Raw genomic sequence first — 15,353 nt, forward strand, 5'->3', positions numbered from 1 at the left:
ACTAGTGATGTCAGGTCTTGGCCGCATTGCAAGCTGGGAAAAATCCGAGACAACAGTCATTTTGTATGCTAGTAAAAATAAATAGTGGGGTGAAAATCACAGAATAATTGTGAGAAAACCGTCACACACATGTACAGACACTATATTATGAACTACACTAACTTTACAGCCCCTGTAGAATAGTCAAAAAAAATAATTCCTGGAATACCCCTTTAATATTAGCCTAATTTTTTTTTTATAATAGCATATATTTTATATTCTTCTTTCTCTCTGACCCAAGTAATCAAATATATACAAAGAGACCAAAACAAATAAACTCAGAAATTAAGTGCATTTCTAAGGTACTGTTGTCTCCAAGAAACAGTATATGGTAAGTTGTTCAATATTAATACTTTGTCACCATAAGCAAGCATGAACCATTTCTTAGGCTTCTTTCATACTACAAAATTACTCCGTTTTAAAAATCCGTATGAAATTCCATCTGAAAATCCGCTGTAAAACGGCAGTTACAAAACCCTATATGGCCGTTAGAAAATTCCATTATAGTCAATGGGATTTTTCTTATAGTCGTTTTAACCCATTATAGCCCGTTATTAATAACGAACGTTATTTTGTGACGGAAGATAGTAATGGGAGAAATAGTGCATGTTGTGAGATTATCATAAAGCTGGGGCTATCTTTTTGTGAAATAGCTATTTCCTGTTGTAGTTCGTTCTCTCAAACTGCAAATCCCATAGTTCCCTGTTTGTAAGTGTGAAGTTACTTTTCTCCCTCCTACGCATCAGCCATCCCACCCATTGAAACAAAACCGTGCTGCCTTCAATGCAATAGACAAATGTATTCTCACCAGGGTGCCTCCAGCTGTTGCACATTTTTGCAGAATGATCTCCCACCGGTCGCTCCATCCATTGAAGCAAAGACAGGCTCCTTCTGAACAGGTGACTAATTATGTAATGTCTCGGCCTCACTACATCCTCGGAAAACCTGAGATGACACTCATTTTGTATGCTGTTGAAAATAAATGTAGGGGCAAAAATTACAGAAAAATTGCGAGACCAACATCACACACAGGTACAGACACTATATTATGGACTACACTAACTTTACAGCCCCTGTAGCATAGTCAAATACAAACAAAATCCTGGATAGGTGATAAGATATCTAGGGGTCCTCCGCCTCTTGATAACTTATCACCTATTCAAAGGGGACCCCCGCAATGTCCCTGCTGCACACGGAGTTCGTTTAGAGTGTTGGGTGCAGAGCCAGAGGCTCATGACATCATGGCTTGCCCCCTCAATGCAAGCCTATTGGGGGGGGGGGGTGATGGCCGTCTTGCCCCTCCCATAGACTTGCATTGAGGGGGCATGACCGTGACGTCACAAGCAGGGCATGACCGTGATGTCACGAGCCTCCGCCCCGCATCGTCAGTCATCTGGCACGTGGATGTGGATAGGACCTAAGTCAGGGGCAGACACAGACAGCAGAGGGCCCCTGTGCAAAGCATGTACCTGGGCCCCCCCCCTCATACTTCAGTTGTTCAGGGACACCCCCCCTTCATATGACTCAGGTGAACCCCATAACCCCACCCATATCAGTTGCTCAGGAGGACCCCCCTTCTAATATCAGTTGTTAATTATTTACTAAGGCCCCCATATGCCGCAGCTCATTCAGGTCCCCCAGACCAGGTCGCATAGTTTCCCCACATTAGGTAGCATAGTTTGCCCACATTAGGTAGCATAGTTAGTGCACATTAAGTAGCATCGTTTCCCCACATTAGGTGGCATAGATTCCCCACATTAAGTAGCATAGATTCACCACATTAGGTAACATAGATTCCCCACATTAGGTAGCATAGTTTCCCTATATTAGGTAGTATAGTTTTCCCACATTAGGTAGCATAGATTCCTTACATTAGGTACAAACAAAATCCCGGATAGGTGATAAGATAGGGGTACTCCGCCCCTTGATAACTTATCACCTATTCAAAGGATAGGGGATAAGATTTCTGATCACAGGGGTCTCGTCGCTGGGGACCCCCACAATCTCCCTGCTGCACCCGGAGTTCGTTTAGAGCGTTGGGTGCAGAGCCGGAGGCTCGTGACGTCACGACCATGCCCCCTCAATGCAAGCCTATGTGGGGGTGATGGCCATTATGCCCCTCCCATAGACATGTATTGAGGGGGCATGGCCGTGACGTCACAAACAGGGCATGACCGTGATGTCACGAGCCTCCGCCCCACATCGCCAGTCATCCGACACATGGATGTGGATAGGAGCTAAGTCAGGGGCGGACACAGACAGCAGAGTGCCCCTGTGGAAAGAATGTGCCTGGGCCCCCCCCCATACTTCAGTTGTTCAGGGACACCCCCTCTTCATATGTCACTTACTCAGGTGAACCCCAATATGTCCCCACCCATATCAGTTGCTCAGGAGGACCCCCCCCTTCTAATATCAGTTGTTAATTATTTACTAAGGCCCCCATATGCCGCAGGTAATTCAGGTCCCCCACATCAGGTCGTATAGTTTCTCCACATTAGGTAGCATAGTTAGCGCACATTAGGTAGCATAGTTTCCCCACATTAGGTGGCATAGATTCCCCACATTAGGTAGCATAGCTTCCCCAAAGTAGGTAGCATAGATTCCCCACATTAGGTAGCATAGATTCCCCACATTAGGTAGCATAGTTTCCCCACATTAGGGAGCATATATTCCCTACATTAGGTAGCAGTTTCCCCACATTAGATGGCATAGTTTCCCCACATTAGGTAGCATATATTTCCCACATTAGGTAGTATAGTTTCCCCACATTAGGTAGTATAATTTTCCCACATTAGGTAGCATAGATTCCCCCATTAGGTAGCAGTTTCCCCACATTAGGAAGCATAGACTCTCTACATTAGGTAGCAGTTTCCCCACATTAGCTAGCATAGCCCCCCCCAACACACAGACATACACACAGTCACACAGACACACACACGCAAAGACACACACATAGACACACTTACCTGGCCTGCCCAGCGCTTCTCCTCTCTGGCGGTGGCCTGACGAGTGACATCCCTGACATCCTCCTACGCGGGTGTGTGGAGGTACGTCACTTGCGCGATGTCCCTTCTCAGACCCGGGTCGGCCGGCAGGCTCCCTGTCTAAAGTGCCCACGGCGCTATTATGCGTTGAGGCTGCTTTAGAACAGTGAGCAGCGCCGGTGCTCACGTGTATGTATTGTGAGGGGGCCCCCTCACACGCTGGGCCCCTATGCAGCTGAACCGGCTGCACAGGCGATATGTCTGCCCCTGGGCTAAGTGTCTAAATGCCGGGCGATCTGACAAATCGGAGCTCCAGCAATAAACTGTATGGGGTTTAATCACTTACCTGTCCTCAGCAAGCTCTGGCCCCTACCTTCCAAGACAAGTGAGAGTGATGGCCCGCTTAGCAAATCACCGGTTGAGACTGTACCGTCAATCCTGCTCATCTTGGCAGGTGGGGTCAAGGGTGTGCCAAGGACAGGTAAGTAACTGAGCCCTAGAGTAGATTACAGAGTAAGGGATAGGTTTTAGTTATCTGGAATACCCCTTTAAAGATATGTAGGAAAGAGCAAAATGCTTCACAGGTGTGAAGGTGTGTCAAGTATGGCAAAAGTAAAACATTCAGATTCACAAGTAACAAGTCAAGGCACTCTGGAGTTTTGCTTCAAATGGCATAACCCACTGTCACGATGCCGGCTGGCAGGTAGTGGATCCTCTGTGCCAGAGAGGGATGGCGAGGACCGCGCTAGTGGACCGGTTCTAAGCCACTACAGGTTTTCACCAGAGCCCGCCGCAAAGCGGGATGGTCTTGCTGCGGCGGTAGTGACCAGGTCGTATCCACTAGCAACGGCTCACCTCTCTGGCTGCTGAAGATGCTGAAGATAGGCGCGGTACAAGGGAGTAGGCAGAAGCAAGGTCGGACGTAGCAGAAGGTCGGGGGCAGGCGGCAAGGATCGTAGTCAGGGGCAACGGCAGGAGGTCAGGAACACGGACTAGGAACAGACAAGGGAACGCTTTCACTAGGCACAAGTGCAACAAGATCCGGCAAGGGAGTGCAAGGGAGGAGAGGTGATATAGGGAAGTGCACAGGTGGGAGCCAATTAAGCTAATTGGGAAGATTGGGCCAGGCACCAACATTGGTGCACTGGCCCTTTAAATCGCAGAGACCCGGCGCGCGCGCGCCCTAGGGAGCGGGGCCGCGCGCGCCGGGACAGGACCGAGGGAGAGCGAGTCAGGTACGGGGGCCGGGGTGCGCATCGCGAGCGGGCGCTATCCGCATCGCGAATCGCATCCCGGCTGAAGGCGGGACCGCAGCGCACCCGGTCAGTGGATCTGACCGGGGCGCTGCAACAACGAAGATGAGGCGAGCGCTCCGGGGAGGAACGGGGACCCGGAGCGCTCGGCGTAACAGTACCCCCCCCCTTGGGTCTCCCCCTCTTCTTGTGGCCAAAGAACCTGAGGAAAAAAAACTCAATTTTTCCGTGATGAGGTCCGATGCAAATTAGGAGGGGTTCTGTGTGGAAACGTACGAGACAGTCCAATCTTTTATTGTAAAAACAATAGATGTAGAGGGGTCTGGCGAGACTGGTCACAGGAACGTAGAACCTGTTGATGAGAGAGGCCAAAAAAATTTTTCCTGCAGATCCGGAATCCAAGAAGAGCATAGTAGAGAAGGAGAAGGTAGAGGCAGATATCCGCACAGGCACAGTAAGGCGTGGAGAAGCAGAGATGACATCAAGAACTGTGTCACCTTTGTGCGGAGTCAGCGTACGTCTTTCCAGGCGGGGAGGACGGATAGGACAATCCTTCAGGAAGTGTTCGGTACCGGCATAGTACAGGCAAAGATTCTCCATGCGGCGTCGTGTCCTTTCTTGAGGTGTCAAGCAAGACCGGTCAACTTGCATAGCCTCCGCGGCGGGAAGCACAGGAACAGATTGCAGAGGACCAGAGGAGAGAGGAGCCGGAGAGAAAAAACGCTTCGTGCGAACAAAGTCCATATCCAGGCGGAGCTCCAGACGCCATCCGGAAGAACGCATGTCAATGCGAGTGGCTAGATGAATGAGTTCATGTAGGTCAGCAGGAGTCTCTCGTGCGGCCAGAACATCTTTAATGTTGCTGGATAGGCCTTTTTTAAAGGTCGCGCAGAGAATCTCACTATTCCAGGACAACTCGTAAGCAAGAGCACGGAACTGAATGGCGTACTCGCCAACGGAAGAAACACCCTGGGCCAGGTTCAGCAGGGCAATCTCGGCTGAAGAAGCTCGGGCAGGTTCCTCAAAGACACTTCGAATTTCCGAGAAGAAGGAGTGTACAGAGGCAGTGACGGGGTCATTGCGGTCCCAGAGCGGTGCGGCCCATGACAGGGCTTTTCCAGACAGAAGGCAGAACACGAAAGCCACCTTAGACCTTTCAGTAGGAAACTGGTCCGACATCATCTCCAAGTGCTGGGAACATTGCGAAAGAAAGCCACGGCAATACTTAGAGTCCCCATTAAATTTGTCCGGCAAGGACAGGCGGAGGCTAGGAGTGGCCACTCGCTGCGGAGGAGGTGCAGGAGCTGGCGGAGGAGAAGATTGCTGGAGAAGTTGCGACTGAAGTTGGTGCGAAATGGTGGACATTTCCGACAGCTGACGGGTTAGAAGGGCGATCTGTCGGGCTTGCTGGGCGGCCACCGTGGTGAGGTCAGCGACAACTGGCAGAGGAACTTCAGCGGGATCCATGGCCGGATCTACTGTCACGATGCCGGCTGGCAGGTAGTGGATCCTCTGTGCCAGAGAGGGATGGCGAGGACCGCGCTAGTGGACCGGTTCTAAGCCACTACAGGTTTTCACCAGAGCCCGCCGCAAAGCGGGATGGTCTTGCTGCGGCGGTAGTGACCAGGTCGTATCCACTAGCAACGGCTCACCTCTCTGGCTGCTGAAGATGCTGAAGATAGGCGCGGTACAAGGGAGTAGGCAGAAGCAAGGTCGGACGTAGCAGAAGGTCGGGGGCAGGCGGCAAGGATCGTAGTCAGGGGCAACGGCAGGAGGTCAGGAACACGGACTAGGAACAGACAAGGGAACGCTTTCACTAGGCACAAGTGCAACAAGATCCGGCAAGGGAGTGCAAGGGAGGAGAGGTGATATAGGGAAGTGCACAGGTGGGAGCCAATTAAGCTAATTGGGAAGATTGGGCCAGGCACCAACATTGGTGCACTGGCCCTTTAAATCGCAGAGACCCGGCGCGCGCGCGCCCTAGGGAGCGGGGCCGCGCGCGCCGGGACAGGACCGAGGGAGAGCGAGTCAGGTACGGGGGCCGGGGTGCGCATCGCGAGCGGGCGCTATCCGCATCGCGAATCGCATCCCGGCTGAAGGCGGGACCGCAGCGCACCCGGTCAGTGGATCTGACCGGGGCGCTGCAACAACGAAGATGAGGCGAGCGCTCCGGGGAGGAACGGGGACCCGGAGCGCTCGGCGTAACACCCACCCAATTGATTAACAGTAGTAACAGCAGTTATGTGTTGAATGCATTAATAACTGTAGTTTTATTGCATTCATTTTTTTATCTGAAATAATGCTGTCAGCAGAATGTTTGTTATGATAACATTATTGTACAGTTGACATCCAAAAATAAAGCAGAACTTTATGAGGCACTCCGATTTATGAGTTCACAACAATTCAATAACGCAGTACATTATAGTTTTCATCAAATGTTTTGTTCGACTCAGATGTCAAATTCAACTTATGACTGTCTCACTCGACGGCCTCTTTTACGTGAGGATCTCTTGTCAGTCAGTGCACACACAGCACGTTACGTGACAAGCTTGTATGGAAATACCCCCTTGTTGTAACGTAAAAGTGAGTAGAGGGAGCAGGGAGGATATGCCAGTTTACTCACCCTAAGGCAAAGTATCAGACAAGCTATTAGGTCTGGAGCAGAGGGAAGTCCCCTATGTCCTTAGGTGGTTTATATGGCTTATTCGTTTTCTAGGCTAACACAGGATTGTTTTTTAGGCTGTCAAACAAAATCTAAACACCACAATTTTAACAACATAAAGACAGGCCAAAGCTTACCCAATGATACTGTAAATCTAGTAAAAAATATTCCTGAATAATGACTGTCTTTATTAAGACTTATTTAAAGGGAACCTGTCACAACTCATGGGATTGTTCTCTGGTGGCTTCTCCTTGCCCCGTTGGCCTTGATTGATAGATCTTTCCCTATACCCTTAAAGAGAGAGATCAGTCAAGGCTGGTGGGAAGAAGCTTCCATAAATTTCCTTGATGATTTGGGGTTGAGTCAGAATAAAAGTGATGACAGGTTCCCTTTAACTGGGCACTTTAAGAATAACAAAAACAACTAAGATGTGGCCTCAAATGGCAGGAGGTGCTCAACCCCTAATGCAGTTGTGCATATATATTGGGGGAGCGAATCCTACACTTGCGGTCCGTTGCTAATGGCAATCCCCAGCATAAAAATGTATAAAATGGAGGATTCCTGCAGCAGACCACAAGTACCACATGACCAGGAACGGACACGTCCGGTGAGTAAAAGATTTTTTATTTAAATGCTAATAGCTCACCGGACGTGTCCGTTCCTGGTCAGCGCCGATATCCCTCACCGCCCCTTGGAAGTCCTCACCTGTTGAATATTGCCTAGGTTGGGGAGGCTGCAGACCAGGCTTGTTTTCTCATTCACGCAGACCATTGTTGTGTGTGAGTTCACACAACCGCCTTCGGTAAGGGTTTTTTACTATTACTAATTGGACCCTGGAGTGGCGGTTTTACGCTATGGGGCGCTCTTCCTTTTTGTTTTACAAGTACCACAATGGCATCCTACACCAGATGAAAAGGTGTGGATGTATAACACTTAGATTAATACAAAACAGGAATTTAACTGCACTACTGTGGTAGATGTAAACAATGACATTGGCTAACCCTCAACACTGATGTTAAAATTGAGACATTAGCCTTATATGAAGGACACTTTAAGAATAAAAAACTAGTTATATGTTGTAAATCTTAGCAAAACAATAACCTTTCTAATATACTCCATACCAAAATGTTATCTTCCTTTTAAAGAAATCCTGGCAAAAAAAAAGGACCATTAGGGGTCCCCATACCATCCAGAACATAATCCTGTCCAGCTGCAATATCATCTTTGTCCCAGATGAAGCACAGGCTGGGACAAAGTCCATGAAGTGAGAGCAGGACTAGCACTCCTCTGTGCTCACTCTTGTCCTGTCTGAAAACAGAGAGGGGGGGTACAGAACAGCCTGCAGTGATTGGATGAAGAGACACAGCACAGCACAGCAGACTCAGGGATGTGAACAAAATGTTAGACTATCTAGTAGTTGGTTTAGTTTTATGCCAAAGGTGCATGCTAAAAATGTTAAACTACATCCCCTTTTAAAAGCCACATGATTTTTTTAAAACTTTTTTTTGTGACTTCTTATCACCTCCTAATGAAAAAGGAGAAAGGGTCAGATAAGTATCCCCTTAGGATAGTGGATAAGTTGTTAACTCCTGGAGTTCTCCTTTAAACAAAGATCCAACAAATGCTTCAACAAGGACCAGGGCTGTTATTCTGACGGGTACCATAGACAATATATCCAATATAACCATGCCGCTATATTATAGGCTGCTCAATAAGGACATGCAATCCCCCCAGAACAGAACATCTTTTTATACCGGTGTCTTATTTATTTATAAAAAATTTTAGACGACCACGCCCTATAGAAGATCACTTTTCAATGCAATTTTGGGCAGAGGTTTTACCGAATATGCAAAACAGTAGCTTATGTGAGAAATAGGTGTGGCTTCAGATTTTTTTTATATTCAGCAGTGAAGGTTGTTGTCAGTTACATTTTATATATAAAAATAACAAAAAATCCCAAATAGCAGAGTAATTATGGTAATTGTTAGTAATGTTAATGTATTAGTTGTACACAATGAACTAATCTCCTCTTCAAAATTCAAGTTTGTATTCCTAGACGAACAGCGCCATCTGTTTTTTTTTCTTACTCCTGCCCCTTAAATACTGACTGTAGTCACAATGTAATTAGCCTCTTGCTCCGTCTCGTCGCTTCTTTCAATTTGTTTGCAGGTATAATGAGATATTTTGCCAATTCAGGTCACAGAGAAGAGAACAAAAAGCAAACACAAAGATTGATTTATGTTTTGTTTGTCTGTTTATGTGGAATTACTATCGCATTACATTCAGCAGAGTTACAAAACGCCAAAGCTTTTTCTGTTCCATGGTCCCCCTCATCAGATGTTTCATCCTTCAGGTACAGTATAAAACCACATAAAAGGAGAAGAAAACACTTTATAAATATCCTAACTTTGTACGGATACTACCTGGTGTTTTTATCTCAGAATTCACTCGATGTGCATTTATCTTTAGAATACTGACAGATGGCTTCTGCAAAGCATACATTTACGTGTTTGTTTGTTTTTTCTTTTTTGGAACATAAAGTGCTGAGACATATAATAATAGTAAATAATAATAGAATAAGTTGCTTGAGGTAAAGGGGTATTCTGGTCATAGACATCTGATCGTGGGAGGCCCGCCGCTGGAACCAGAATGCAGCACCTGAATGGTGGGGGCATGGGGTGACATCACGAGAGGGCGTGGCGCGATGTCTATGGCCGGAATACCCGGCATTAAAGGCATTGCATGAAAAATTATTGTTATGTTTGAAAGTGTACAGGGTGAAAGAAAAACTTAACACTTTTACCCCTTTGCCACCGTTGTCCACTTGTGCTGTTCCACTGTCTTTTGGCTCGTCACTTCCCGAACTCTTTCTTGGCACAGGAAATTCCCACTCAGCCAAACTCTTTAAAACATAAAACATTTCTTGAGACAAACCTTTTAAAATTAGGCAACATAAAGATTAAAACGTTAGTGGCAATTGAACAAACTTTTGACATTTCATCCAGACATGTTAATCGTACCATTCGCACGTACCATGCTGCATTTGCAAGCTAAATCCCGGTGAAGTGTGTGGCGGGACCCATTTCAGTTCCCAACTGTCAGTAAAATCATCCATTAGTCTATGAAGTAAAAGATTCAGATGGAGCCGCCAGCCAGTGAGTGGAGAGCACTGCCACAGACTTCACCAGCTTCTAATTTGTGATTACAGCGGGTCTCACAACTGAGACCTACGGAGATCTAAACTTTTGACATGTCTGGACAACATGTCAAAAGTTTGTTCAAATAACAGTAACACTTATTGTGGCACGACCGAGGATAAAGTGGTGAAAGTGGTGAAATGCTGAAATAAGCTGTATTTGTGTGCCAAAAGCGCCCGTTTAACCCAGGAGACAGCGATCCCATGAGCTTATCCTGTTGCATTATATATTATACTATTAGGTATACTTGAAGCTTCATTTCTCTTAGTTCTCTTGGATTTCCCCAAGGCTTACTGCAGGTGTAACAATCACACCTTGTTAGGCCTTGCATGCAATACCTGGTGTTATTTTACTATGATAGTCTTGTGTTCCTAAACCTTTTTATCTCTGAATACTCGTACTTTCATGTGTATTCAGACTTATTGGGTTTTGTGCTCCACCATGGTATTGGTCCTGATCCATTGCTTCTTGCTTTATTCCTACACCTGGTATTGTTTTACTGTGTTTTCTCTTGTATGTTCCAGTACCAGTGAATCCTGATCTGTACAGTGTCCTTACTTCAATAATTGTTCACCCAGTTTCATTCCTGGAAAATCTGCCACTATATTCCTTGGTAACCTGTTTTATCATTACTCTCATACCTGCCATATATTACTTTGGTCCTGAGGCTGTTGTCAGTACTATCTATAGCTGTCGTTATATATATTCCTGATATATGTTTCTCACTACTTTGCTTCTTGCCCTTAAATATTATCCTGGTTCCCTGTCTGTCTGTTATAGCTTGTTAAACCTTCATATTCTGACCTGTTTTCTCAGCTTAGATACAGTTCTTTTTATTATTTTAACTTGTGTCGCCACTGCACTTAAGTCCATCAAAAGGCACCCAGTTGTGGATCCACTATAGGGGGGTAGGCAGGGAAAGTGGTTCTGGGTGAGAGCAGGGCCGGACTATTCCCTGCCTAATGTGACAGCTGGGGCATAAGATTAATTGATGAAAGTTTTATAGATATGTAGAAATATTATGTCCTACAATTTTACAATAAATGGTTATGTGGTGTCCCGGTACTGGACTCGGTCCCGTGACTTTGGTTGTAAGTCCCCATAGTCAGAAATCCTCATGCTCATAGGGCTCTCCTTGTGGGATAGCCCCTAGTCGCCTCCTAGTGTTCTTAAAATTGTATATATTTAATATATTGTAATGTAGTGTAGGTAATGTACAGGACCTTAGGTCACGTGATCAATGATATTGGTGTTGTATTGAAGTTTAAGGACCTTCGGGTCATGTGACTAGGTCATGTGTTATAACCACAATCCTTTGTACTAAGACTGACAGGTTTGGGGAACCAATAAGCTTTGAGGCTTCCCCTTCAGATATAAGGGCGCTGTATCCAATGATCGCTCTCTTTCCTTCGGGATGTGACAGCAAGCGGAGCTCTGTGCAATTCTACAAGCCAATTAGGCTTGAAGCCTACCAATTTCAGCCGCATACTAAACCGTGAGTTTATCCAACTCCATCATAAAATCCTACGTGACTACTGAACCTAAAATATACCCCTAAATTCAGTGGAACAGCGTAAAGCAAAAATTCAAAGCTTATTCCCTACAAGGTCCCAGCCAACCTGTGAGGAGCCTAAATTCCAGTCCTCTTGTAAAGACAGTTGTTAATTGCATCCTGCATAAAATCTGTAGTAAAGTTATTTCAAGTTCAATACAATTCCGGCTGTGGACAATCCTTTATTCCTCCCTATCGTTCCTGGAACGGGTGGCGGTAGGACATATATATATACATTGAGGAAACCCGCACCCTGGCGTCACGACAATCAAGGGTTAATCCTATACCCAGCAACACTACCCTGCAACACCCCTGTTCACCCCTCATCCCTGAGCACCACAGTTAAAATATACTTCATTTATTGTGAAACCTCTACAAAAGATCATCTCTTTGAGAAGACCACCTTCTTATCCAGACCAAATTTGATCTGACAGATTTGCAGTTCACCATACAATATACATAGCAGCTCTTTTTTTTTTTTTTTTTAAGAATCCCCATAGAAGGCCACTCATCAATACAATTTTGAGTAGATGAATTGCCTTCTCAAAGAGGTTTCACAGTATTTAATACTCACATAAATATGTATAGGGGTGTTTTGGTATTTTGTTATATGGGAAAGTCCTTTGTATTGGTAGGGTTGATAGGTAGAATAGCCGATCCTAAGAGTCCCTGCTGAATAATATCTCAAATGATACGGTGATACAAAGAGCGAGTGCTCCGTTCTTATGACAGATAACCTGTATCGCTTATAGAGCTTGCATTGGTACCCCTATGCAAGCTCTATAAGCGGTTTGTTAAAGCTCTAGAATGTATATCCTAGATTTTTTTACTAATTTGAGCCAGATACTGAAACATATTCTTTTTATTTGAATTGTTTTTAGTTTTTGGCTGTAATTTTTAGTTTTTGTACAATATTATGGGGGCAGCCATCTTGCATGAGCTGTTTTTAACAGCATTTAGTGGTATGCTTTACAGCAAACCTCATGGACCTAAGCAGCAGTGGACAGATGCTGTCCCATTTACCTGGATGGGCAACCTTACTGGGCATACTTTGCAACCTTTGCAAAGTTAATTCCACAGAGAGGAGGAGACTGAGCTGTGAGCTACATCTATTCTCTTACCTATCTGCTGGTGTCACTTTTCACTGTAATGCTGTACAGATCAAAACAAAGCAGGAAGTCTCAGCTTAGTTTTATGCTCAGTGGTGAAAATGAAAATTTAAAAATTTTAGGATAATTTTATTATGTACATAGTCAAATGGAAAATTAGAAAAAAAAAACAGCAAAACTTCTTTAAAAATATGTTTTAAAGGCCCCAAATGCATTACAATAACAAACTAACTGATATTTACCTCTTTGATCCCGCACTGATCCTGATCCCGTATTCTGCCTCTGGTCTTACTTTAGGACATCACATGATCGCCGCAGCCAATCAGCAGCCTCGGCCATCATGCGTCGTGCTTCTGGCATACAAAACTCCTATCACGGATTGTTACAGATTGTCTGAGGAGGTCACTGGACAACAGCTCCTAATGTAAGATTGGAGGCAGAATGGAGGATCAGCACAGGAACATAAAGGTAAGTATTAGTTAAGTTTCTATTTTAATGCATTTGTGGCCTTCAAATGGGTACACCATTGCTATACAACTTATCTTCTTTCCAAAGGATAAGGGATAAGATGTCTGATCCCAAGGTCTGGCCAGTAGGATCCCCAGCGATCTCCTTGCAGACACCTGGCATTCTGAACATTAGGTTTAGAATGCTGGGTCACACCACGCCCCTCTCCATTCATGTCTATTGGAGGGGGCATGACAGCCGTCACGGACCCTCCCATAGGCATGAATGGAGGGGGTGTGGATGACATCATGTGAGGGCGTGGCGTGACACAACAACCACGGCCTCCCAAACCTACATAATGTTCAGAACGTTGGGTAACTGCACAGAGATCGCGGGGGGTCCCACCAGCCAGATGGGAATAGTGGATAAGATGTCTAGCAACGGAGTACCCCTTTAACCCCTTAAGGACACAGGACGTCCTGTGACGTCCTGGCACCCTGGGCTTTAAGGACCCAGGACGTCCTGTGACGTCCTGGCGTATTCCGGTCCCTGCCGCTCGCCGGGCAGAGATCGGAAGCGGATGGCTGCTGAAATCCTTCAGCAGGCATCCAGGGCAAACGCCGAGGGGGGCCATGTAGGCCCCCCATGTCGGCGATCGTCGCAAATCGCGAGGGAAATCGCCCCTGCTATCTGCGGTGATACCAAGCTGATCGGGTCTCTGGGACCCGACCGCCCGGTAATTTTGCATGATGCTGGTTGTCACAGACAGCCAGGACCATGCTGGAGGCTAGGAGCGAGGTGGCAAGCCTGCCACCCCCTCCTATCCCCTGCGATCCGTCAGTTAGCTAACCGACCAATCGCAGGGGGGGGGGTTACTTCCTCCCGCCCTCTCCGGCCTCTGGAAGTCCGGAGAGAACGGGAGAAAGACCGGAGGACGTGGCGGGGGATGGGGGAGTGCTGGGGCCCGGCCCCGGTACTTACCTCGTCCCTGAAGACCCGGATCCCGGCGATGAAGATGGCGGCGGCGGCGACAGGTGAGTTCCTCTTCAGCCGTGGTCGGGCCCTTTACAGCAATGCACGTCGCCGTAAAGCGACATGCATTGCTGTAATGGGACCCTGTTACTACAACTCCCAGCATGCCCAGACAGCCCTTGGCGTCTCGGCATGCTGGGAGTAGCAGTTTTGCAAAATCTGGAGGTCCACAGTGCAATTCCAGATGTTGGAAAACTACACATCCTCAGCATGCCCTTACTGTCCAGGCATGCTGGGAGTTGTAGTTCTGTAACATCTGGCCCTTCAGATGTTGCAGAACTACAACTCCCAGCATGCCTGGACAGTTTTGGCATACTGGGAGTTGTAGTTTTGCAACATCTGGAAGGGCACAGATTGGGAACCGCTGTATGAGTGGTCGGCAAACTGTAGTCCTCTAGATGTTGCAAAACTACAACTCCAAGCATGCTGGGAGTTGTAGTTCGGCAACATCTGGCTCTAAAGATGTTGCGTACAGGATACATTCACATGGACAGGGGGCTTACAGTGAGTATCAGGCTGCAAGTTTGCGATGCAGCAAATTTTGTGCGGCAGCTCAAATTTACAGCGGGAAACTCGCTGTAATCCCCCGCCCATGTGACTGTACCCTAAAAACACTACATTACACTACACTAACACAAAATAAAATAAAAAGTAAAAAACACTACATATACACATACCCCTACACAGCCCCCCTCCCCCCCCCAATAAAATGAAAAACGTCTGGTACGCCACTGTTTTCAAAATGGAGCCTCCAGCTGTTGCAAAACAACAACTCCCAGTATTGCCGGACAGCCGTTGACTGTCCAAGCATGCTGGGAGTTTTGCAACAGCTGGAGACACCCTGTTTGGGAATCACTGGCGTAGAATACCCCTATGTCCACCCCTATGCAAATCCCTAATTCAGGCCTCAAATGCACATGGCGCTCTCACTTCAGAGCCCTGTCGTATTTCAAGGCAACAGTTTAGGGCCACATATGGGGTATCGCCGTACTCGGGAAAAATTGCCTAACAAATTTTGGGGGGCTTTTTCTCCTTTCACCCCTTATCAAAAGGTGAAGTTGGGGACTACACAAGCATG

The sequence above is a fragment of the Hyla sarda genome, chromosome 4 (genome assembly GCF_029499605.1).
Source record: "Hyla sarda isolate aHylSar1 chromosome 4, aHylSar1.hap1, whole genome shotgun sequence".
Classification (NCBI taxonomy): Eukaryota; Metazoa; Chordata; class Amphibia; order Anura; family Hylidae; genus Hyla; species Hyla sarda.